Source organism: Pyrgilauda ruficollis, unplaced genomic scaffold (genome assembly GCF_017590135.1).
Source record: "Pyrgilauda ruficollis isolate IOZ18807 unplaced genomic scaffold, ASM1759013v1 scaffold50, whole genome shotgun sequence".
Classification (NCBI taxonomy): Eukaryota; Metazoa; Chordata; class Aves; order Passeriformes; family Passeridae; genus Pyrgilauda; species Pyrgilauda ruficollis.
In genome coordinates this window covers 3,852,991-3,879,175 of record NW_024526600.1, presented here as the reverse complement: position 1 = coordinate 3,879,175, position 26,185 = coordinate 3,852,991, and the positions used below count along the sequence as shown (strand labels likewise).

General features: G+C 39.2%; 1 long non-coding RNA gene across 4 annotated transcripts in view; it reads left to right on the top strand.

The window, feature by feature from the left end:
• Nucleotides 1–7,387: 7,387 nt before the first annotated feature.
• LOC121360451 overlaps nt 7,388–26,185 on the top strand; it is a 38,053-nt gene continuing 19,255 nt past the window's right edge. For 3 of the 4 annotated variants that reach the window (XR_005956209.1, XR_005956212.1, XR_005956210.1), the window contains exons 1-4: nt 7,388–7,837; nt 8,934–8,985; nt 9,464–9,896; nt 13,836–13,891. This is a non-coding gene — a long non-coding RNA (uncharacterized LOC121360451). The remainder of the gene's footprint in view (nt 7,838–8,933; nt 8,986–9,463; nt 9,897–13,835; nt 13,892–26,185) is intronic. The other variant, XR_005956211.1, reaches the window with a different exon arrangement.

The following is a 26,185-nucleotide window of genomic DNA, read 5'->3' as shown; positions in this document are numbered from 1 at the left end:
TGGTGTGTTTTGCTTAGCCTCCAATATTCCCATGTGTGGCCTCTGTCCACTGCAAGGACTTCCCATGCGAATCTAATAAATCTTCCTGTCAGGAGGTTTCAGCATAGAAGGTAAGACTGTCTCTAATCCAGAGCATACTGCCCAAACCACTTGGAATAGCACTGTGAGGAGCTCAGCAGCCACTTTGATCTCTTCCTAAAATATTTGCTAACACAGATGTAGCGTAATAGGCCAGCAAGACTTTGCTATTGTCAATCCCTATTCCTTGGCTTAAACTCTGTTCTTTATATAATGCTGCAAACCAAATTAAAGTACAGAAATGTTTCTGGAACTGTTTACACAGAGCTGATGTTGTGAATCTACAATTATTTTTGCAGTTATCTTAATGTAGCTGTTACAGCATAATAACAGCCTTTAGTCATTGTTTTTCTGCCTGCTATGGCAAATAATGTGATTGTCTAATGCAACAGAAACTGCAGTCAGTAGCAAAATCTTTAATATCTAATTTACTAGACCTTATTTTGCACTTTTTCATCTGAAATGCAGATTTATAAATTGAAGCAGTGCATGTATCATTTCAGTGAATGAAATCATTACCAACAGGATGTTTGGATGGCAACTGTAATTTGGCTTGGGAGGGTTTTTTAGCTGGGACTAATTTGTGTGCCAGAAGATTTTTAAAAGCTAACAAGTTTTATGTTGGTGTTTTTTTTTGTTTTTTTTTTTTTAATGTGAGGAGGGCCTTAATTTATATAGCAACACATAGTGGAACACTTGGCTCCCCTCAATCCCTGGAGACTCCCTGCTTCATTCTTAGGCTGCTTCACCTGAAGGTTGCCATTCCCATTGGTACAGCCATAAGCTCAAAATCAGGAGCTGGTTCTCAGTCTTTGAGTTTGATCCTTCCTGGAGCCACAAAAAACACCTTGAGGGAACCCACAATAACGGTGGAAAGGGACTATTAACTATTAGGAATGTAGTGACAGGACAAGGGGGAATGGCTTCAGAATGAAAGCAGGTTTAGATCAGATATCAAGAAAAAAATTCTATCCTGTGAGAGTGGTGAGGTGCTGGGAGGTGTTGCCCAAGGAGGCTGTGGCTGCCCAAGGCACAGGACAGAAGTGTCCAAGCCAGGTTTGATGGGGCTCTGAGCAACCTGGGACAGGGGAAGGTGTCCCCTGTTCATGACAGGGGGATTGGAATGAGATGATCTTTAAAGTCCCTTCCAACCCAAACCATTCTGTGATTTCATTCTTATATTCACATAAGGGGTCGTGTGGGATGATTTTCATCTTCAGCAGAAGCTCAGAAGTAAAAGTGATCCAGGCCCACTTGACAGAACTGTCACAAAGAGAATGCATTTCAGAAAGTTCATTCGGTGCTTTCAGAGCTTGCAATGTGTTTCCTTGACTAAATTATTCCTTAATTGCAGCAATGAAAAAAGCCCACCTGTGAGCTGGATGGGATGAACACTGCCCTTGATGCTCTCACTCTCATTCCAGTCCTCCAGGAAAATTCATTCCTCAGTTTCCATAAAAATCCAGCAATAACTTTAAATTAGTTTCTCCTCCTAAGCAGATGTCAGTGTCTTTCTGAGTGAATAATTGAATTTTTTTGGTTTTTTTAGCACACTGATAATATACAAATATTTAAGAATCATATAAATAGTACTTATTTTTTGCTGCCAAGGTAAAACAATGTTCTGTAATGCTTAAAACACTTAATTTGGTCCAATCATAATTTTTGGACATCTTGGTCTTAATGTGCCTGGAGAACTGAGCAAGGTGGACCTGAGCTCCTTGATCCTGAATAGGGGAAAAGCCAGACCACATCTTTGCCATGACCTTAAGTGGAAATGGTGCTAAAGCACTACATTTCGCTTTTAGGAACACCTGGCCCACTGTGACTGTTCTGTCTCTCCTTTTTAAGGCTGTTTTGTCTCCATAGAAAGGACATTTCTGGATGTGTGTGTGTCCTATGCTTATGCACACAAAATATAATTCTTATTATTCTCTTTGAGTGCAAGATTGCATGGATACTTACCAGATTCCATCTGCTTTAGGGTAAGGAACAGCTCCTGTTTGTATGCCTGAACAAACCTAACACAAAATTTCTGGTTTAATTAGGGAATTCCTAGACATATATGCATAACCAATAAACAATGAAAACTTTCTTAACACATCATCAGATTGTTCTTTTACTGAGATTTTTTTTTAATATTTTTTTTTAGGAACTGGATAAAAAGACTGATTTTCCTCTTGTGGAATTCTGCTAATGGGCCTTTTTTATAGGCTCTACATTCATTAAGGGAAATATACAGACAGGCAAATATGCTTGTGTATTTCTTTCACATTAAGTATATTTATTTAAATATTAAGTGAAACTGTTGCCCTGACAACTTGCTAAAGCAGCAATAGAGTCTGTGTAATCCTGAATGCTCTTGCTAAAGTGGTTTCAGTGCTTTTTGTTTGTTCTGTAGATTCTCTTGAATCTTTCATTGAACTGGGTTCCCTAAAGGAGGTCAGTTGGGAAAGTTCTGGGATCACAAATTTTAGATTGGTGACAACTATTATATTTCCTCCTTAAAGCTGTGGTTTTGTCTTTGTGACACAGAAATGTAATTACCAGATGTAATTAGCATCAGAATTACATGAAGTGGAAAGCAGGATTCAAGGCTCAGTATACTGATTTTGAAGAAGTGTTTTAATATTGTAAATTTGCCTGAAAATTCTGCCTACCTCTCAGGCTGCCTATGAATTATGAAATGGTATTTAGGTTCCTACAGTTCCTGAGATATAGATATAGGTATCTCAGACAAATAATAATGTAATAAGAGCTGATAATGACTGGCAAACTCTTTCATCTTTATTACTTTGCCTTCCCCATCAGTACTTTTGCTGCATCCCCAATCTGCTCTGCTGTGATTTACCTTGTTCTTTTATTGCAAGCTCTTTCATCGAGTTCCCAGAATCCCTGAAATTGTTGTGCCAGTGATCTCATAATGTTTGATAACCTCTGCTGCCGACTCCCCAGGGTCGGAATCTGTCACTCAGGTTCTTCCTTTCGGGATTGGCAGTGCCCTTGGATGTTCCTTTAGCACCATGAAGCCTTGGCCTGAGGACCCTTTGGTGCTTCCTCATCTGGTGATTATCCCATGGGAGAATAGGGATTGTGCAGAAGTGAACAAGCAAAATGAACAAGTCTGCACATGGAATAAGCCACTGCCAAAGGGTTCAGTGGTACACCTGTGTCAGGGAGCGGCTGCCATGCCCCACCTCTTCTCTTTGGCCACTCCAGACAGGGATTTAAGAGCTTGCTTCATTGAGGGATGCCAGTGAGATAAAAGCCTTAAAGAGGAATACATATATCATGCTTTTTATTTTGTGTCCCTTTTTCCTTCAGGACTGGGGAGCTCAGTATCATGTAGAAGTGACATGTACAGATATGCAAGGAATCACTCTGCCTGATTGATATCAAATCGCACTGGACTTCGTACATCCTGTCTTTTGAAAAACATCCCTGGAATTGCTCTGTAGGAAATGCTGCAAAAGCTCTTTTAAGGTCAATGAAAGCAGTCAGAGTACTGTCAGAGTTGCCAAATCCAACCCAGGACATTTATTTCTGGCTCACTTTTGCTTACCATTTGCCAATTATAGATGCGTTTATCCCCTTGATTATTGAAAAGTGCAAATGCTTTTATGCTCTCCTGACTTACATATATTTTTAAATTAAATTTTAAAGGAATGTGGTGCTTATGATGAGAGTTAAACATATTTCATATCTTAATAAGCCTATTTTTATATTATGCTGCTTGAACTACAGTCATGCTAAGGAATGGAGTGGGGGGAATAAAATTAATGGGTTACTCTTGAAGTAGAAAAAAAATATTCATTTTTGATAAAAGATCTTTTTGATAATTTACTCTTGACTTCACTACTTGATTTATCTCATCTTCTCACATTAATTTGTTTTTAATTTTTTTCCCTTATGAGGTTTTTTAGCTCCAGTAACAGCTCTGAGATGGTTGGATTGATGGACTACAAAATTTAACATTTTTGAACTAAAAAAGAAAAGGGCTTAAACACTTGAGCTAACAAGCAATATAACGTTAATGTAATAAACTAGAAATTCAGCTTTCCAGTGCCTTGATTTAAGATGCTGGAATTTGATTATTTAGTTCTCCTACTCCATCTAGAGTAGACATGAACTAAAGCTGCTTGGCCTCTTCCTTGTTTTCCCTCAGCTGTGTCCTTTTCCTCAAATGTTCCCTGTACATCTCCCTGAATCCTTGTTAAGATGTTAGCCTGTGTAACATTATCAGTGTTATTACATCTCAACATCCTCAGCACACGTGTTTTTATCTCATTTGCAGATGTGCTCTCAGAATGAACTAGGCTGAATTTAGTCAGAGTTGGTCAGAACTCAGCAGTCCTTGCAGGGCAGCTATGTTATTTAATAGAGATTCCAGGTATCACTTTCACTACTGCAATGATTTTAAGGACCTAAGCTACTACTTACAGCAAATACAGAGAGAATAGAGTGAAAGGAAAAACAAAGAGGCAAATGAAATGAGAAAAAAGTGATTGGAAACATTGAAGTTAACCAGGACAACAAGAGTTTTGATGAAATTATGAACTGTACTTAGGACTGTGGGTGAGTCAGAAGAAGAAAAGGAGGACACGTTCTGAATTGGTTGACTGAAGGTGCCAGGTCATTAATTGAACCTACCTGAATCAAATGGTAAAAATCTTCTATCATATCTTTTATCAAAATTTTAAAAACAACCAAAAAAAAAAAAAAAAAAAAAAAACCCCAAAAAGATACCCACCCCCACAAAACACATAAAAGCCACCAAAAAACGAACAAACAGAAAAACACCCCTATCTCCCCCGACCTGAAAATCAACCAAAAAAAGAGAAAAAAATTAAAAAAAAACAAAAAACCAAACAACAACAACAACAAAAAAAAAAAAAACCTAAAAAAAAATAAAATAAGAAAAAAAAACCAAAAAAACAAAACAGAACCAAAACACCAAATCCAAAACCAAAGCACCTGAAGACAGGGAGGAGAGTTAAACTGACTTTGGCAGATCAGCTGGAGTTATTGAAAGAGAGAAAATCATAGCTCTGTACCCTGGAGAGCTTCTTGCTACTTTGCCCCAGTGCCTGTTTTGTTCTTCCTTCTGTTGTTTTCATCCACCTTATTCCCTGACTGTGCCCCAAAACAGCACGAGGTGATTCCCAAACAGCACCTGAGAGGCATCAGAGCACCTGGCAGGCACAAACTGCCCAGACTGGCCAGGTGATGGTCTAGACCAGATGGCCGCAAGGAGCAGTTTCAGCTGAGATGCACAGTCTGTGCCTTCATGGATGATGGATCACATTTGATCCAGTTATATATAAAATAAGCATTTTCCCCCTTTACTAATCTCCTGTGTTTGTCTGTGTTGGCAGCAACACAGCACAAATCAATTGAGATTCAATAGGAACACTGGTTCTTTCTTCTTTACTAAGAAATATTACTTGATGTACAACAGTACTGAATATCCCCTCTCTAGAAACATAAATCTGATCGTTTTTAGTAAATTTATCTTGTGCAAGCATTGAATATAAAAGTCACATTGTCCTACTATAATTTTATTTTTTAGCGTACTCTACTTCTTTCTCACTTGTTATCTTTTAACCAATAAGTTATCAAACTGTGTATAAAAATGTGTTCAAGCTGTAATATTTAAAAGATCCTTATTTTCATCAACTTACAAGTTCTTGGTCAACAGCTCATATCTATGGCATATCCATCTTTAACACTTTCTTCTTTGAGTACCATAGATGATTAATTTGGTCAGAATGGCTAATATTTAACATAAAGCCCAACCTAAATTTAAGTTCTTTTGAAGAAACTGATACCTTAACTCTGTGGTGTTTACACACAAATATTTTTTTAAACCTTTGTTACTCAAAAAGAACTATTTTTGTTGCCAATTATTAATTATCCCTAATTTCTGTGACTTTCATTCTTATTTAAGGTTGTCTAAGAAAGCATAACTTTTTGCCCTCCCCAGGTGCTTACAGCTCTCAAATGTTGCATATTCCATTAACACACACATGCTTTCTTTTCCACACTTTTCCTCTTAGTCAATTCTTGGCCAAATAGCACATTTGCAGTGATTTTTTGTCCTTCATTGTTAATTAGTGACTGAGCAATCACTGATGATGTTCCAATTTTCTGAGATATTTAGTGGATTGGAGTTATGTATGACATTTAAAGCACCTGCCCTAGATTCTAGGCTCTTCTAGTACATGCTGTGGTTAGAATAATGAATACAAATGTGAAGGAGGGAAAAAAAAAGCAGGCTGTTCCATATCATAGCTTTTTTAGTCTTGGTTTTTGCTTTTTAAGTCATTTTTCCATTCCATGAAGGAAAGAGATGAGCTTTGCAGCTCACTCTGGAAGGTCAGTGGCCCGAGGCTGCTCTGAGGAATGAGCCCAGCCCTGTGCCTGCCTGCGTGGCAAACCCTGCTCACTGCTGTTCCTCTGCCTCTGGCCACAGCTGGAGTTGAGAGGGGTTTTCAGATCACAACAAATGTGTTAGGTAGGGTAACTTGCCCTGGAAACCTCCAGCCAGTGTATACATCTCCTGGAAGAGATGGTTTCACAGAAAAGCAAAATGGGGGGAGAAAAAGGGAGGGGGGGAAGGGAAAAAAAAAATCCTCTAGTATGTGCCCTTTTGCATTATTTTCATAATTCAAGTTAATGAGTTGCATTTTTCAAATTCAGCTTAACATTAAGTGTGTAACACTACCAGAGGCAATCCTTGCCACAGAATCAGCACACGTGTTCTGTCTGGCCCAAACCCTGCTAGATTTTTGCTCCCACTTCCATGGATATCTCTGCCCAAAACAAGGGTTTGTAGTTGTCTGTAACAGTGTAATAGACAGGACTGCCAGGCGAAGTTTGACTCTGTGTGGCTGTTATTTTTCAGTGAGTTTTGCCAAATGGTCAGACTTTAAATAACTATTCATAATAATTGTAGGTGTAGGCAAATATCATCTCCCCTGGCTCGGGTGCTGAGTTTTGTCTGCTTGGACAGAATCTTTTGACAGCTCTCTAGAAGCTGCCCCTGTGTTGCTGGCAGGAGCACAGAAGGGCCTGGTTCCACCAGTAAAAATCTGTTAACCCAATCTACACTGGACTGGAGTTTTTGCAGATTTTTAACAACCTTTCCAACCTTGTGCAGTCTGTTATGTCCACTCACTCACTGAAATCTATCCTAAATGATGAAAGGGACACTGCACTTCTTGGGAACAGGTTTTGGATGGCTTGCTTGACTTCCTGTAAATCTCCATAGGCTCCTGATGGAGACAAGCAGATCCATTGCTCCTTAAACTGCCAGGGAAGGAATTAACACACTATTAGGCACAGACAATATTGGTAGATTGGTAAGTAGGAGCACCTACTTGAACCAAAGAGGGGAGGCATGAAGAATTACCTGGTTTTGAATAGATTGACTTTGTTTTCTGCTTCTCTAGTGGCTTCATTTTCCAGGTGATGCTGGCACTTCATCCAATTCCCACATATAAGCACTACTGAATAACCAAAAAAGTCATATTCATCTGCCATTGTTTGCTTTTTGTAAAACTTATTGTATACCTAGATATAATGAAAGAGCAGAATGCATTTCAATTTTTTTTTTGTTTTGTTTTGTTTTCTCACATATTTAGACAACCAAAGCAATTACTGAAAATTTTCCGGTTAGTGACAGCTGTATTTGACCCTAACGTCAGAAGTCTAGTTGGAAAAGAGTGAAATGGCAAGCAACAAAAGTCTCCAATATCAGGTGTGTCAAAGGGGTATGAACTGGCTGGATTTAGATCCTACAGTTTTGAGTTTTGAAATGTTGAATTTTACAAATGTTGAATTTTGAATTAAGTACATATTGAATTTTACAAAACTTTGCCTCATGCATTTTTAATGATCACATGCAGTCAGAGTGCTTAACTTTAATGGATGTCCTGGCTTTAAAACAAGTCACAGGCAAGAAATGCCCTATAAATTTATAAAAGAAATGAGCATGTGTTTGTGGGCTGTACACTGGCAGAGTCAGTCTTGCCCAGTGAAAACTACAGACAGAAAATGTAACCTTCCCACCCCCAGTTCAGCTTCACCAGTTTTTTTAGAAGATCAGATAAAGTGACATCTGTTTTCAGAATATAAAATATTTGCATTGTAAAGATTGCAGCAAATTGTTAAAGCATTAGAATAATCTCTGTCTCTTTTTTTTTTCCCCTTAATCTTCTTATTCTCTTTTAATATTACTCATTTCGTAGTTTTATGCAGTTTTACTTTGGGGGAGAATTATTTAAAAAGCTATGTCTTAAGGTTTGTGTTGGGTTTTTTGGTTTTTTTTTCTTCTATATGTTTACAGGGTTCCTTCTTTTCTTTCTAAGAGGCAGTGGTGGTTAGAGTTTCTTTTTACCTAATTATTGTGGGGAAAAGTGCCATCTGAAAAATCAGAACAGTGTTTGTTTCCTGTGTGATCATCTGTTCCTGCTGTTTAGGCTTCACCTGGATACCTAATCCTTTTAGCAGTGCAGAAGATTATGAAGCTTCAGACAAGAGATTATGGCTCCAGGTGAGGGATAAGCAGTTGATCAAATGAATGAAGGAGAAAAAGAGATTGTTTCAAGGCAAATATTCCCTACTAATTATGGCTAGGGAGAAGAATTGAGAAGAAATGTGATTAGTATTCTCTCTGTCTGTCTCAATAGGATTTATTTTTTTTCCCAAGGAGTATGCCTTAAAATTTCCATAAGGAATTTAGTCAATTTTTCAGACCAGAATTACCTGTACATCAGTACCACTCTCTTGTGTCAGCTTTGTGAGTATCTTTTCTGTCATTAGTGATATATGTTTGTTTTAACCTTCCTTTGTAGCAGAATTTCCCAAGGACAAAAGCCAAGGATCAGGAGGAAGGATCTGTCAAGGGTGAGTGGTCAGTGATTTCCATGACTTTGCTTGCAGAAACTCACACCACCACTTCATTCTGCAGTATATTTCTGGATTTTATTTATCTTGGAAAACACTGAGTGACAACTCAGTAAAAGTCTTCCTCGCTGCAGGATCACTCTTATCAATTTATGAAGACATTGGAGCCCAGAGTATCAGCCAGTGCAGTCAGGTCTTTAAAATGTTTAGCATTTTCTCCTTGGTGTACTCTGTGCTCTGAATTGTCCATAGAAAACCTTTCACGTCTTGTGTAAAACAAAGCAAACTAAGACACTAATTAGCTAAATAGTACTACAAATACTCTTTTTCCCACATCCTATCCCTGAGAGGAACACATCAGAACAGAGGCAGTTTTCTGCTGGTTTTATCTGGGACCTCTGGGTTCTGCTGCAATCCAAATATTTGGATTTTTTTCTCAAGCATTTAGTCATGTCTTCCCTTCCCTTTATCTTTGCAGGAAGTCGTGACCACAGTAGGAAATCAGTGGGTTTTGCTGAGATGAATCCAATTTGCAAACAGAAGCAAACTGGAAAATGCAGGCCTTATTTCATCTTTGCCCAAATTGGTGTTTGAACTTCTGCAAAGCAGTCACGAGGTCTTGTGTTCCCATGTGCGGGTTTTGTGTCTTCAGTTCTCAGAAAACTGCAACAGGAATGGGAAATACTTGTCTCCACTTCAATGCAAATGCCAAACTGAGGGTGACAAGGCTTGTCCAGTCTCCTAATGTTTAACTGGTGCAGCTGAGAAGAAAATGGAGCTGTCCTGTTCTGACCCCAAACCTGCTCCATGCCACACAGCTGGGACCAGAAGATTGTTTCTCTGTGCTTTTCCTATTCCCTGAAAAGAAAAAAGTCCTGGAATACCAACAAAGCCTGGCTCAAAGACAGCACGTGAGTTAAGTACAGAGAGAAAGAATGATTTATTGTGTGAACCATGTTGTTGACTCAGAAAACCTCACAAATTGTTTCCCAATGTTTATGTGCAAGACTCAATTAAATGCAGGTAATTAAAAGCTCTTTCACAGAACTGACAAAACAACTTCCCTACCTGTGGAGACATTCCTTCTGAAAACAAATTACCAGTTCCCAAACATGCTTGGGATTACAACAGAAAGATGCTAAGCATTTTCATGTCTTTAAAAAGGACACTCTTGATTTACTTGTGACAGGCGTGCTATTTTACAATCCTTTTATTTAAACTAAGAATAAAATTCTGACATGTTCCACAGAAAATAACAGAGAACAGAGAGAAGAAATGCAAAATATTGTTTGTTTTTATGGATGATTTAAAGTATTGCCACCTAGCACAGCTGTCTGAATAAGTGCACTAAGGTGAACTCAACATACAATAGACCACATGATAGCAGAGAAAATAATTTGCAATTAAATTAAGTGGCCCATGCAATCTGATATATTCATCCTTGAAAAAAAATATATGGATGCTAACACTTGAGTCAGAATTTAAATCTGAGAGTTCTGCTATTAATAATCAAATTAATTTAGAAAGGTATCTGCAGTATATCTAATTAATTGACTGTTGTACAATACTAGTCTTTTCCTTTTGAAGTTTTTGAAGTCAGCCAGCATTTATAGCAAAAAGGTGCTGCTAGGGACTTTTAAGTTGTAATTAATAATTGTTATGTCCCATCATTTAAAAGGCTTGTCCCATCAATATGGTTCTTCTGTTTATTGCTTAGGAGTCTGGTAATAATTAAAAGTAAAATGGTGGAAAGTAAATTAAATTCTACATTATAGAGATATTAATAGGGGAAAAGTACATCTTGTACAATTAACAACAAAGGAGTCAAGTGTTCCTTTAAAAAATAAGACCAGTGCTTCTACTGTATATGTGAGAGACACAAAATATGGATTTTAAAATCAAAATTGAATGTATCAAGTTCAGTTATGACAGGTTGCAGGTTAAAAGAATGGTTTCCAGGTGCTGCACAGGTGGAAATGCAAAGGAGCAGAGCAAGAAAGTGATGTTTTCAAGGTCAGGTCTGGTGGTAGTGCTGCAAATGCATGACTGAAATCAGGTACTTTGAACAAAAGAAAGTTGTGTTTTGCTCTCTCTCCTGCACTGATGCTGACTTCTGGTCCTTCCCTTGTAAAGCACGTGTGAGCCCAGCTGCTTCTCAAAACTTTACGTCTGGTCACAGCCTCTGCTAGTTCAGATGGTAAATATTTGAGAAGAGCACCTTTTCTGAGATAACTTCAGAACAGTTTAGCTGCACCATGTCTTTTTCCACCAGCTGTTCCTTGGGCCCTGGAGCTGAGCATTGAGTGGAAGATATTTTTCCTGCTCTGAGGCAGAAGCCCAGGCTGTGGGTTCTGCTGGTGGCCTTCTTCCATGCCTGGGTGCTCCTGGTTCAGCTCCACCTCAGCCTGCAGATGGACAGTCCTTCCTTTATTGTTTTTGTATTAAAAATGCTCTCCAGTTATTTTAATCTAAATTATCTTTATGCTGTTACTGTTGGGAGAAAACCAGATTGTTTCAGAGGGTGGAAAATGTTTTGCTGTTCCCATGCAGCAGCTTCTTCTGGTGAGATGGTATTTCCTCAGTCATACAGAACAGTTGTTTGATAATTTTGTTTTACCTTTGTCCTTCTAAGCCTTATCTTATGTGAGTAATGATATTCTAGATTCTAATCTTTCTTCACAAGCTTCTTAATGTTAATTTATTTTCTGTACCACTGAATCTGTTAGTCCCTGAGGCAGAGACAAGAAAAGAGTCAACCCAAAGCTCTTTGATGGAGTTTTCAGGGTTCACCTTATGCTGCCCTTCTGGATGCCAGACTACCTGCTCATCAAAGATGAGATACCAGCTGAGCCATTTTGTTGCCCACAATATTGTTTTGCTGTAACATGTTTGAATGTTTTTCAATATTTCATTTAATTTCTCTAGCCTCAGGGCTGCATCAGTGAGGTTTCAGAGCCCTTTGACAAGCAGCCTGAGAAACCAACACCCAGTCCATTTGCTGTTTTTTCCATTATTTTGCTCACTTCAGAGCATGACACGGAGTCCACCATCTTCTGGAAAACAGTGCTGGAAACATTTATTGATAATTCCTCTCCACACTTCTTTTCCCTCCATCCCCTGGGTTTCTACATGAGCATGGATAGCTCGTGTAGTTTGGCTGAGAAAGTTACTGCCCTCAGCTGCAGAGTGTAAATCAGCCACCACTTCCATTTACACTGAAGTTCTGCACTGTAAACCATGTGGCTCAAGGTCTGCTTGCTGATCAGCTGAAACATCTTCCCTGAGGTGGCAGTGTGAAAAAATTAACTGTGAACTGCCTGAAAATAAAGCATCTTGTTTGTAATTAAAGCCCCCTTTTTATATTCTTTGCTGAGTAAATCTAGATGACTTTTCCCTCCTTAGTGACACATTCATTACAGAATTACTGTGGTGATTTGAGGAGCAACAGCTGAGATTATTATGAGTTCTTCTGGAATTGGTGGGACACAGGCAGAATAAAGCACGAGTTTTCAGTCCAGCAACATTTAGTATCTGGAGGAGGCAGATTGATGCTTCTTGCTGTTGCTGGATGTCTCGTTCTGTATGTGTCTGGCACCTTAGGGCAATTGCTTTGGATTAGAGATGGCACTGAGCACGCAAAGGAAAAATGGCACTTTGTGTACAGTGAGAGAGAGCCTCACAACAGCCCTTTGAACCAGCTCATTTGTTCTAGTCGCTGGCTGGGAGTCCTGTGACTTTATCTGGTACATGCAGGCATGAAAAAGGATAAAAAAAAAAAAAAAGAAAAAGAAAGAGCCTACTTATGCTCAAGGTTGTGCAGGTTTGGTCTGTGGGCCAGTTTTTCAACGTGTGAGCTGTGTTATGAACATTTGTTTATCCAGGCAGTTATCTGTTCACCTGCATGCTCCTTCTGGTAGCCAGGAATAATGGGCACTCTCTGTCAGAGCCCAGACACGCAACTGCACAATTGTTTTATTCTTCTGCAGTGTGCTTTGTTTTTGTTTTGTTTCTCCAAGTGGCCTACTGCACACTGAGTAGCTTAAGCTGCCATTATCTGTGACTAGCAGCAGTTATTTAGATAAATGAAATCATTGTATTTGCCTTATTGGCAGCGTAGTGGGTGGAAAATCTAATGGCCTCGTTTGCCGGAGCATTTTGGCATTACTTTTAGCTTCATGGGGCCTCTATCATCCATTAGCTTTACTAGTTAATACTCTCAATATTTACTCTGGTTCTTAAATAACTGTTTTGCATAAGAATATAAGATAAAGCCAACAGGAGCATTTTCATGTTCTGATTATATTATTACTTAGGAGAAGAAGGAACAACCTGATGGCTGAATTTTTCACCTTGCAACTTGTAGTTAATTAGCAAAATCCCCTCAGCTGGTGGTTTGGGCTGATGGCAAAAAAAGTTGTGATGGATTGTTAAAGGGTGAGAAGAATGGTTTGTTCCTACAAAAGACACAAAAATTACCTACATATGGTGCACCTAATTTTCTTTCTTGAATAAATAGCAGAGGACACAATTATGATTATCCATTTTCCGATACAGATGAACATCTTGACAGTAGGAAGGAAGCTCTTTCCCCACTTAAGGAATATTTAGACATGCTTCTCTTTTGTACTGGCAAAACAACTCAGATTTACGAGTTTTCTTATGTGATTTTACCTTTTATCTCTGAAGCACTAATAACGAAATAGAAAACTTTACATGAAATGTGGATGTTGTTCATTTTGTAGATAGAAAGCCTTTCCCATCATTTAAATCCCTCTTCTCTTTGTGCTGTGTTTACCTGAAGATGTTTGTATGAATCTCTAACCTCTCCCTTGCAATTCTCTTTGCTACAGGTGTGGTCACTTGTAAGCCTCTCAGGAAGGACTGGATAAGAGGTAACAAGCACTAGGTTAGTCTGATACTCCCCAGACTGTTACAGGGGAAAACTAATTGATTAATAATATGCATTTTCAAGGATTTTTCCATTTTAGGTACATATTTATAAAATCTTTCTTAGCGATGTCTTTGCTTTTGAAATATTCATATTGCACTGATGCAGAATGACTCTGTTTAGGCCTGTGTTCCATTAGCCTTTCTCACGTCAATTTTCCACAGCTCCTTCAGCCAGATCCCTTCTTGGTTTGCTGTGTTCCATGTTTGGCTTCAGATCAGAAATTGTGTTTTGGAGAGTAAAGAAAATTTAGTTAGCTTTGGATTTCTCCATGCATTTTGAATCAGGAGAGCTGTAAATATGCAATTTAATGGATGATGCAATAATTGGATTTTAGATCTTTAGAAAAAGCAAGGCAGATTTGAACCCAGAATATTTTGTAGGTTTGCATTCTGAAGACATTTGATTTTTATTTGTTCTCTGTAATTAATGGAAATCTGATGTCATTTTTCATATTGCGGGAAGGATCAGCAAATGGGCTGCAGAAGTATTTCACTGGATTTTAAGACCTCTAGTCTATCTTAGACCTCTAAATTTAGCTGAGATAGGGCACACTCTGAATAAACCTCCACTTCTGTGCTGCTATAAAAGTCTATTTGACCAGCTGTCACATACCCTGTACATTATAGATGTATGTTTGGTAGGCAGGCAGGTGAATCCTGAACTAACTTCAGGGAAGTGAAGCACTGAAACTTCCTTTGCCTTGCTCTGTCAGTGGTCATGAAGAGAAAACTTTGAATTTTAAATCATGTTTAGAAAACTCCTTGGGGAACACAAATGGCACATGTATATGTGTATAAATATATATATATATGCATATACACACACATATATATGTGTTTATATATATATAAATACATATACAACAGAATGTGGATGTAGATTTTTTTTAAGCAAAAATTTTGGGTTAGGAAGAAAATTTTTTGGTTACTTTAAATATGATTACTGTGGAAAAAAAAACCAGTTCATCTTTAGCGTCAACATGCATATTCTGGTTTTGTTGAATATATATGGATTTGTGGTTGTGCCTTCTGAGTCCTGATTGGTTTAAAAGTTTGATTATGTGAAAAGGGTCTCAATTTTCAGAAATCAGCCAGGAAATAATCAGGAAATGAAAAGTGTACCTAATTTTACCTTTGATTAGTTATTTTAATATTGTGTAGGCAGAGGAAAGAAGCTCCCTGTAAAAACCTAGAATAGCAGAGAGAATCCAGTATTTTCAATATTATTAAGTCCCTTGGTACTAATCCTTTAAGCACCCTCCAGCAGATTGGGAAGTTGATCTAACCTTTGCTGTCAGTACCTATCAACCAACCTTGCGCTCAGTAAATGAATGAGCTGAGCAGGGACAGGGTTGCAAACTTAGTATTTATTTGATGTTCTTGCAGTAAGTGGTGTCTCATTTCAGATTCACAGTTGTATGTTGTTGTTGTTGTTGGTTGTTGTTGTCTGGTTTCAGGTATGTTTTGGAGGGGTGTTTTTTGGTGGGTGGTTTTTTTTTTAATTTTTTTTTTTTTTTATTCTACAGTCTTTCCTTTTAAAAAGGAAAAAAAAAACCTCAAAATTTTGTGTAGTTTCTTTCACTGTTTCAAAAGTTCTTAAAGCTTTTTATTTCAAACCAAGTGTTTGAACTTTTTGTATGACTTGGAGTTGCCAGTACTAAAGGAAATCTGTATCTCTGTTGTTAAAATTTAAAGATCTCTTGCGTCATGATCCAATAAATGATTTTGTACACTGCCTAAGCTGCTCTAAAATTGGAGGGCAGAAAGACTGAAATATCAGCAATGAGAGTTTTGGTAATTGTCCTTGACCTTTTCTGCACAGCCAAAACAAGTGCTCTTTAACCTTTCTGTGATAGAAGAGGCTGCTGCCTTTTTTCATACCCCAGAGTGTGTGTTAGAGGTTATCAGGAGTTTTGTAGCTCCTCCAACTCTGATGATCTTTTGAGACACATACTGTAAAACAATAAATAGACAGAATAGACGTGATGCAGGAAGGGCTGTGAATACATACCTGTATTATTTCAGTGGAGTACTCAAGGTGGCTAGAACTCTTTTTTTTTTTTTTTTTTTAGTTGTGTAGCAAAGATTTCTATCTTCATGAACAAGCATTTATTTCTCCAGGCTTGATTTAGCTTCCATCTTGTGATAAAGGTATCTGGAGGAAGAGTAAGCACTGAGAAGGTTCCCCAGACCTGATACATATCTCTGTATTATGATGTGGAGGACAAAGTCTTAAGTGATTCTCTACCTGAGGAAGGCAGACCCTTGCTTGTCCTTTCCCATGAAAGTCTCCTAACTGTGAAGCTGGAGGCTAGATTGGCCAGCCTTTGAAAAAAAGTGAAGGACTGTCTCTCCAGCCCTGTGATAAGGGCACTCCCCAGGCAAAGAGAGGACTCAAGATTGATCCATGCTTCCCATCAAGTGCAAAACCCAGTGCAATCCTAATTACTGCACTGCTATGACACATTTATCATCACTCTTCCCTATCCACCATCTCTGCTGAGTGTTTCACAAGACAGGAAGCAAGCTGAGAATGCCAGCCCTGTCACTGCGTGCCTGGTCTAGAGAGGGACAAAGGCATGGTGGTGCTTATTTATTTTGTCCATGAATGAAATGCTCTGCTCCTTGGTTGTTATGAAAAGAAAAAAAAAAAAAAAAAAAAAGAGCAGCACGACTTCCACTTCTATTTCTAGTGGGTTTTTGAAAGGAAAGTTTAAGTTGACTGCCTGTGTTAAAAAGGTTCCCAAGTCCTGCAGGGCTGTGGATCCTGACTGAATAAAAACAGCTAACACAGATCACACAGAGATGTCTGAGAAAGACGAAATTTTAAGCACTTCTCTCTTCCACATTTCCTTCTAGCTAGTTTAGAAGATCTTTGAATTGTATAGGAACTCAGAGCTTAAAATAAGGCTCCTGTAAATTTTGTGGAGGAATGTGGGTGTCAAAAAGCCAAGCATCACCATGTTTTAGTCCTGTGTAGTGTTGGACTGCAGTGACAATGCTGGCATTCTCAGCTTGCTTTTCTGTCTTGTGAATTATTTTAGTAGAGCCAGTGGATAAGAATGAGTAATTATGGAGGTGTCATAGCAGCACCATAATTAGGATTGCATTGAGCTTTGCAGTTAAATTTTACGCCTAATGCTCCCCTGCTGTCCCCCATCAGTGCACCACATTTGAAGTACAGCTACAATTAAACCATCATAAAACAGAGTACACAATAGACAAAATGATTAAAAGGAACCTGAATCCATGTGTTCTTAGTCTGGAATGACTTTCTTATGACATTGGGTGTTCTTGCTGTAGGTTGTAGATTTCTAAGCACTTTAGTTTGGTAATTTCTCACTCTGCCCTTCTATTAATATTATAGTATGTCACCTTGGGCCCTATTATTTGTCCAATTGTAACATCCACTATGACAGAATAGAACTATAAATATTCTTGGCTCTGTTTATGCTTGAAGAGTTCAACATGCCTCAGATGCCTAGGCACAGTTTGTGAGCACAGCTATATAATAATCCATAGGATATAAAGCCAGTTCTCCCTTTGAAATATACATTGGGGTTTGTTTTCTTTAGCTGGGATATTCACATCAGTGTTGTTTTCCAGGAAGCAGGCAGAACATGAATGAAAAAGTCTCACTGTGCTGTTGAAGCCCAGAACACCTGCAAAAAACTGCTGGAGTTTGAAATAACCCCAGGGTATTTTTGGCTTGTTCCTCTTTTATATAGCATTTGTTAATTTCTTTTTTCCTGTGGTATTCTGCATAAGGCATGAGGTAGCATCCATCTGGTAGAATACAGACAAGGGGGAATACATGGCTTAATTTGGGGGTTTAAAAACTAAATGAAACACCTATGTACTTACTGAATCAAACTAACTAACTAATGATTCAGGTGTGGGGGTTAGGTTTTCAAGTCTGCTTCAAACATCTACATTCTTTAGGAAAGCATGTAGGGTTGGAGACATGCTCCAGATTATTATCAGGAATCTCTGTGTGGGTCAGGAATTCAGAAATCCCTTTGTTTGGGTCCAGTGGTCATGTACTGAATTGGCACAGAAGAATCCCAGTCCATGTGTGTTTATGTGTTGTGTGTGGATTGATGTTGGAGATTGCCACCTTATTTGATGGCAGTGACAGTCAGAATCTCTCTGATTTGCCTTTTCCCAGACATGTTGCCTCACTGCTGGGATCTACTTCTGCAAAGTTATGGGGCTCCATGGAGCTGTAACAGAGAGCCTGAGTTATACAGGAATTTGTGTTTGCTCATCTAATGAGACTGACATTTGTGGGCCTACTACAAATTAATGCAGCATTCTGATGTAAGGCTAAGCAGGGGTCCTAGCAGCAGGTTTTCCTTTTGTTTACAAGTTGTTCTGCTTGTAAAACCATTCCGAGAATCCCTACCAGAGAAACTTATTCAAACTCAGTGAAGTTCTCATTTATAAAGACCTTACTTCAGGAGGAAGATGGGTTACTATAATCTTTGCAGGCATGTGTCCTCTTCCAGAAAATATTTAATTGCTTGCAAATACTGTTGCTTTTCTTTAAAGCCTGCAATGCACTTCAGACAGAGAAATATATTTTACTCTAGGAACTTTTGCAATAAACGAAATGTTATTTATTCTATTTTTGTTACACTTTGCACTACAAAAGCATGAATATCTTTTAATAACTCATTAAACTGACAGTCATTACAGCAGATTAATTTAAAAACATTAGTGAAAACACTGTAAACTGCACTGAGGCCGAAATGTTTCCAATCACCAAAGTTTGCTAAAGATTGCCATCTAGAGGGCTTTGACAGTGCAGAAAGAACACTTTAATCTTTTCAGAGAAGCATCACTGTAGTGTCTCTGTAGGTATTTTGTCTTAGCTTTATGCAATCTTAGTCAAAATTCAGCTTTCTGCATGAAGCCATGGGTAAGCATGCATGTTTTGACTGGTGACAGAGAATAAGCTAAGGTTAGTTTCATCATTTTTCTGATTTGAAAAAGCAGTTTAAAACAGAGTGCAGTTTACAGGTTAGAGCTTTTATCATCTCCTGTGTATGCAGAAAGACTTTCAGTTTTCATTCACTTCATCTTTTTGATGTAGAACATAAAAAAGACTTTTCAAATGGTACTGCATAATAAATATTTGCATCATCCTTACAGTAGAGAATAGGTAAATGTCCTCTTGTGAATATAGGTGAGTGAAACTGTTAAAAATCTTATATGAGGAATAATTTTTCTTTCTACTGCGATCTGTGTCTTAACAGGCAGTGAAACAAAGCTTTGTAATTCTGAAAGCAAAGAAATTTTGCTTGAAAATGAAATTTAAAAAAAAAAAATTGAGTGGCAATTATAGTGTCCATGAGGTTCATTCAGTAGAAAGGAATTCTGTAGCAATCCTACAAGGTAACAAAAAACATATTCATGTCCCTATTTTTTTTTTTTTTTCCCTTTCCATGAATTGTTCCTCAGCTAAATTTGTGGGTTTCTTGTCAGGATGGAAATTGGCATTTCATGTATATGACAGGGCTGTAGTCAAATCACTCCCTTAGAACCTGGGGAAATGGGCTTTGGAATGCATTTTGCACGAGTAGATACAGCAGGAGTGGCAAGTAAACATTAATTTTTGAATTTGAATTGAATAATGCTGGTGATCCAGGGCTGCTTCCTTATTAAAAAGATGATCCTGAATCTCTTGGTAAGATGAGGAAAATTAATAGTGTAGTAGGTATCATACTCTGTCTTCCATAAATACCTGCTGGGTTACCTTTCAGACTGCAGTTTTCTCATTTTAATATTCTGAGCAAGACTTGACTTTATACCCTGTAGCTGCTGGTGGTTCATTTCTGAGGGCAAAAGGAGGAGAGAGACTGGGAAATGGAAGCAAGTGGCCTCTGGTCTTATTTTGAATGGGCTGAGAACTCAAAATGGTACAAAAGTGTGTGTGTGTCAATTTCCTTTTTATGTTTGAAAGACAGGAAGGTACCAAGTTGGTCCACTTTCAACTTTATTTTTAGGGTAAAATGAAAGCAAGTAGCCCAGCAGGAACCTCCCCATGTGAATACTGGGAGGTTATACAGGGACATGTAGAGAGATCTGTCTCGGGCAAGTCTGAGCTTTGATTTAAGTTTCAGATGTGCCTAATTGTGAACTGGTTTTACCTTATCCTGAGGAAAAAAATGGAGCAAAGATGGCCCATGGAAGGATTTTCTTCATTTCTTCTTTTCTTTCTCACTTTGGCTTCGCTATAAATGATGTAGTTGAGTGCACCCATTATGGAGAAAGGACCAAATATTACATTCTGATAATAAATGTACAGTCGAGTCTGTGATGGAAATCCTTGCTGATATAAAGGAAGATTTCTCAGTGTGTCTTTGTAGAGGGGAAAAAGAAAAAAAGAAAAAGCTTTTCCACTTTCTGGAGACTCAGGCAGAAGGGACTAAATTGTGCTGGTTATTTAAGTCCAGATTTTTGTCAGGAGAAAAATCAGTCTGAGACAGTAAAGAATAAGGCAGAGAGAAGCTCAGGTCTCCAGCAGGCTCTGTGCTCTCACAGCATGGAAATTGGATTTGGTCCCTCCCAGCCAGAGAAAGAAGCCAGTCTGTTTTATTTGTGTTTTAATGCAGCATAAGATTAGATGAGATTCCATGTGTGTACAGGCCTTCTTTTTTATGGATTATTCTTTAATATTTCCCTTCAATTATTACTTCAGCAGATCAGTATTGCAAAAGCTGCTGGTCAGAGGCTCCTGAAAGCAGCTGGCACAGAGGTAATTTCAGAGAGACAGGGAGTGATGTTCAGCCTTGGGTGGAATTGTGCTTGTGGATGTGCACATAAAGAGCCTGGGAAGAAGCAGAGCTGCTATCAGCTCCACAACCTAGATAGCAATATTAACAAGTAATTAAAACTCGATTCCCTCCTCCATCTTCCCCTGCACTGTTCCTCACCTGCCTTTAAAAATAACCTAAAAAACTGGTTATGAATATTAACCTTTCTTCTGCTATAGAGAAACACAACATGTGGTGGTGGATTAATAATTAAAATCAGGAAACTAAGAGCACAAGCACTCGAGGGAGTCAGCAGCAATAACGTTATTGAAACAGTCAATTTAAGAGTCAGAATTTCTCAAATAATTTAAATGTTAACTTTTAAGATGACCTATAAAAGATGAAACAACATATAAATCATCAGCAACTACACCAAATTTTTGCATAATTGGAAGTTTGTAATTGTCCTCTTTCTCTGTGTCTCTGTGTTAGGATAAACAGCAAAGCCTTGGAAGCTCAGAGACCTTTTTAGAGGGGATATGCAAAAACAAATGAGATTTGAGCACTTTAAGTAATATAAACACTGCAGCCAGAGGAGAAGAGGTGAGGAAAAAAAGATAAATTATTAGATGCTGAGTTTTGTGCAGCCAACATTAGGTTTCTGCCTATAATCAGGCCTGCCCTAGTATGAAAGTCATCTGAATGTCTCTGTATTGTGATATAGCCACTGGTATACTTAAACAAAAACCAAACCTGTGCTACGGATTTTGTAAGGACTCCTGGGAATTGCTAACCTTCTTCTAAAGATGTGGCTTGTTCATATTTTAACCCAGGAATTTTTTTTTTGGTCACCTTTCTTGTTTTGCTAGAATTTTCTTTCTGCCTCTTATTTGTTGAGGAGAATGTCTTAGTCTGATCTGCTGGCATTCTCCCAAAATAATTTTTTCTCCAAGCTTTTCCTGGCTTTGCCCTTGGATCAGGCACCCAAAGCCCTTTAGACCTTGGGAAATAACTCCTGTGAGACAGGTATTTGTCACAGTGGGTTCTAAACAAAGCAAATTAGTCCATACAAGAAGTTGGTTTAACCTTCCTTCATGGCCCTGTCTTGTACAAAGTAAATGTGAAAATCTGAGCCAAGGTTTTCCTCTCTTCTAGCTCTGAGGCTGCATCCATGACATTTCCTGGTAACAGCTCACAAAGCTGTTGTTTGGTTTCTATTTCTTCCTCTTCCTCTTTTCTGTCTTTTTTTTTTTTTAAATTTAGGAATGGAGGTCATTGCAAAATAGCTTTTTTTTCCTCTCTTTTGTTTTCCAGCTGCTGCCTCTTTGAATACCTATTTGCACTGAAGGGCTTCTAGATGTGCTTCAGAGGAAGCCTGCCAAAATTTCAGAACCCTGCTGTTTTTCAGTGAGGACAGACCACCCTCCCAGATACTGATCTCAATAAAAGAGAGTTCTTGCCATTAATAGTGACTAACAATGGGAAAAGCATTAAATCTCAGAGATCTAAAATGAAATAGATGAGGAGTAAAAAGCTTTCATGCAGTGAAATTTATTCCATGGATGTTAAACAAGGAGTTATTGTATCTTCTGCATTATTCTTCTGAATTATTATTCTGGTTGCATAAAGAAACAAGAAAACAGGGGAGCAAGGGTTTCACAGCAATGATCTGAAATCTTCATGAATGTTAAAAACAATGTGGTAATGTTTGCCTCCACTGTAAGTGCTGAATATTGCTCATTTTTCAGTTGAAACTTTTTTTTTTTTTTTTGTCTTTCCCCCTTCCAAATAGCCTTGCTGTTGTTACACTGATTGAAAGTGACTTATCTTTTTCTTACCTGGGGTAAGTTCCTGTTGTCTGAGAAATGAGGGGCAGCACTGTGCAGCATTTTGTCTGGAGTCTTTGTAATTGGGACTCTGCCTGTGTGCTACAGGTCCTTTTGATTTTCAGCACTCCAGGAGGCAAAATTTATTTAAATAGTAACACTGGAAGTAAAATATGTATGTGTGTGGGGAAAGTAGTTTTATTAAGTAGTTTGGCTTATGTGAGAATTCATAATAGAAAATAAAACCCTGAAAGTCTGCATTTCTTTTTCCCTCTTCGTCATTTGTGTGCTTAGTCTGCTGGTCCAATTTCTAGTCGTTCTAATTTGAAGCATGTTGCCTTTCCCACAGCCACACCATGCTTGTTAATTCTACATGTTGCTGTAGCATCCAAAAGCCAATATTGTGGTGCAAACCTTGTAATTAACTTTGCTGTATAGCGAAACAGGAACATACAGTTTTTCCACTCCCCAAAGTCCCTGTTCTTCCCTATCTTTTGGAGATAATTTAAAATATTAACAATTCAGCTGTGTGCCTATATCACCTCTCATGCACTCATCTCCTCCTTGACCAACCATCATTAACTGTTTGAACTCTATGGCTGTGAGAGCAAAGATCAGGTTTGAGGAAATGCTTAAATGAATAAAACAGTACAACCTGAGAAGGAGATTAAAATGTGAATTTTTAAAACTTGATTATTGGCAATTTAAGGGAGTCTTGAATATTCTCCACTACCTCCATCCTACTTCTGGGTGTCTCTGATTGCCCTGCCTTCATCTCTCTCTCTATCTTCCTTTTCTGCACTGTATATTTTCTTCTCCCCCTGTTAGTCTGTTATATCCTCATTTGTATACGGTGTATTTTCCTTCCTTTTCCAGGAGTAGGCCTATTTCTTCCCCTTGAGCATTCTCATTTCCCTCTCCATTGCTCCCCCCTCCTTGCCTGAGATTTTCAATCATCACTTTGTGGCAGTGGTCTCTGAACCTCCCTGTGCTCACATTGCCATACCTGCCGCGGAAAGAAAAACACATTACCTGATTCATTTTAGAAATGATTTTACAGTACGTCAAGATAAAAGGGCTTGGGGATATAAACAAGCTCAGAAATATTTTGAGATCAGGTAGACGTAATTAGAACACAGGCTGTTGATTAGATTGCTTTATTTTGCAACAATGCGAGTTTAATCATGTTGGAAATTGGTTACGGGATTTCTTGTGGTGATTAGATATTTCTATCATGTTTTAGTCTCCTTTAATTACACAAATAAATACTGGTTGTTTGCTTTCGCAGTTTACTTTTTTTCTGTCAGTGTGCAGACAGTATCTAGGCCTGCTGCTCAGCAGCCAGGCTGAGTGTGACCAGATTCCTCACGGCACCTGCTGGGAGAGGAGATGAGAGCTCAATGCTCTTCCTCCATGAGAGGATCACTCTCTACCTGCTTCCCAATTCATCCCTCTTCCTGACCAAAGCTCTATCTCCCTCTGTCCAAAACTGCAGACTCCAAAGTACTTGTGACCATGTCCAATTCAGGCTACACAGAAATGCTCTTCTTGAGCAAAACCACAAAAATCAAAATAGCACCTCGATGCCTGAATTGCTGTGGGTAAGTGCAGGGCCCTGTTGCTATGTGATGCACTGAGCAGGATCAGAACTCAGCTTAGATGTCTGAGATATCCTTCCAGAGCAATGTGGTAGGCTGTAGGGGTGGCCTGGGGGTGGTATTGCAGTGGCAATGTGATGGCAGTGTTGAGGAACACATTCAGTGCAGGGAGCTCGGGGTGCAGCTGTGGATGGAGCTGCAGGTTCAGCTCTGGGTGAGAACCTGAGACAAGAGGCTGTGAGCTGCCACCCTTGGCACAGCAAAGGGCACAGGGAGCTGTGGCACAGCCAGGTGAGGGACACTGAGAGAGACATGGCAGGTGCTGATGGCAGGGGGAGAAGGAGAGAGATTTTGGTGCTCTTGGACTGTGAGGGGATAAGAGCCCAGAGGTTCCTTTGCTCAGGATCGCTCCTTGGAGGCACCAGCTCAGGCTGTTTGTGTGCTACTGCACTGTGCAATGAGACATTTGAGGCTCTGCTATGGAAATCCTGGGGTTGAGCCAGTGAGGAAGCCTGGTCTGGCTGTCAGTGGGTGTGCAGGGAATCAGGCAGGGACCCACTGGGTCAGTGGAGCCACCCCAGTGAAGGGGTGACAGTCCCAGCAGTGACAGTCTGTGACATTGGGAGTGTGGCTGGCGGAGAGCCTTGTGAATGATCTCTCTGGGAAGTTTCCTTAACAGCAGGACCTGAGTTTAAATGGTTATTTACTATGCAGGGCTGGCCCCAGCTCTCCATCTCTGGCAATGCTCATATCCAGTCTCTTGTGGAGATGCACCCACAACTCTTTATTTATATATATTCACATAAATGTGGTGCCAGGCTTGTAAACACAGGTAAATAACTGACATAGGAAACAGCAGAAACATCTCAGCATCCTTCCATCTTCCATCCCTTGGCTTGTGAGGCTGCAGTCTCACTGAAGCAGAGGTTCCCTACTTCCTTGGCAGCGCTCATTTGCTCCCTGCCAGGTCCTGTGCTGTCCCTGGCTCCCAGGGAGGGACAGCAGAGCTCTCAGACCCCTGCCTTTGCTGCCACAGAGCAGTGCAGGTGGCAGCAGGAGTGGCCTGGTTAGGCAGACCCAGGCTGCCATTCCCACAGATTAGGTTTTCTACTGTGGACACATCAAGGTCAAGCTGATGAGAGGTAAAGGCTCCTCCTAGGCTTCTGCACAGAGCCTGTTGTCCTCCAGCATGACAGAGGAAGTTTACGGGACCCCAGGAGACTGAATGCACCAAACTGGGCCTGATAATCTTGCAGGAAAACAAATTTGTTGTTTCAATTATCCTCCCACTTTTTGAGCCTCTTTAATCAGCTTCTCACACCTACCAGGCCAGATTATTCACACTTCCACTCTTGTACAATTTCTGTGGCATCTAATGCATCCACAGGCTCAGCAGATAACAGTTCTATGGCTTTATTGATATATAACATAACTATCCCCCCATCATTATTTCCCAATTGCAGATAACTAGTTTTGTCTTCTTCCTGGCTCTACTCTGATGTGTCAAATACAGTCTGCTTCAAAATCTGCAGGTACATGTTATCTTGCAGGCAGGCACCACAATTTCCAACCTTAATGTTCCTCTAACGTTAAGGAATGATGATGACTTAGTGTGTGATTCTGCATTATTGAGGCTTAGGAACTATTCTGCATTTATCTGTCTGGCTAAATTCTATAAGGTAAATTTTAAAATGTGTTGTTAACAGATTTTTTTTCCTGCAACAGAAGTCTATTAAACTTTGGGCAATCCCTCTGTGTGCCATCCAGAACTTCAATTAAAGGTGTAAGACCCAGCAAAAAGCAGTAGCTGTGTGTGTACATATCCAGACAGCAATATTGTCCTGTTGGAGTATGTTGCAGGGGATGGAGAGTGTGACAGGTAAAGGTTTTTGTGTCTCTTACCCCTGTAGATTGCCTTTCAGAACTTAATTCTAATGTATACACTGGGTTCAACTTCTGATGATATAAGAAACTGTTCCTGAAAATAGGTCAACATGGTGAGGAATTAAAGGGAGAATATTGAGAAGGAAATAGAAAAATGAATTGTGTGATACCAAGAAGATAATGT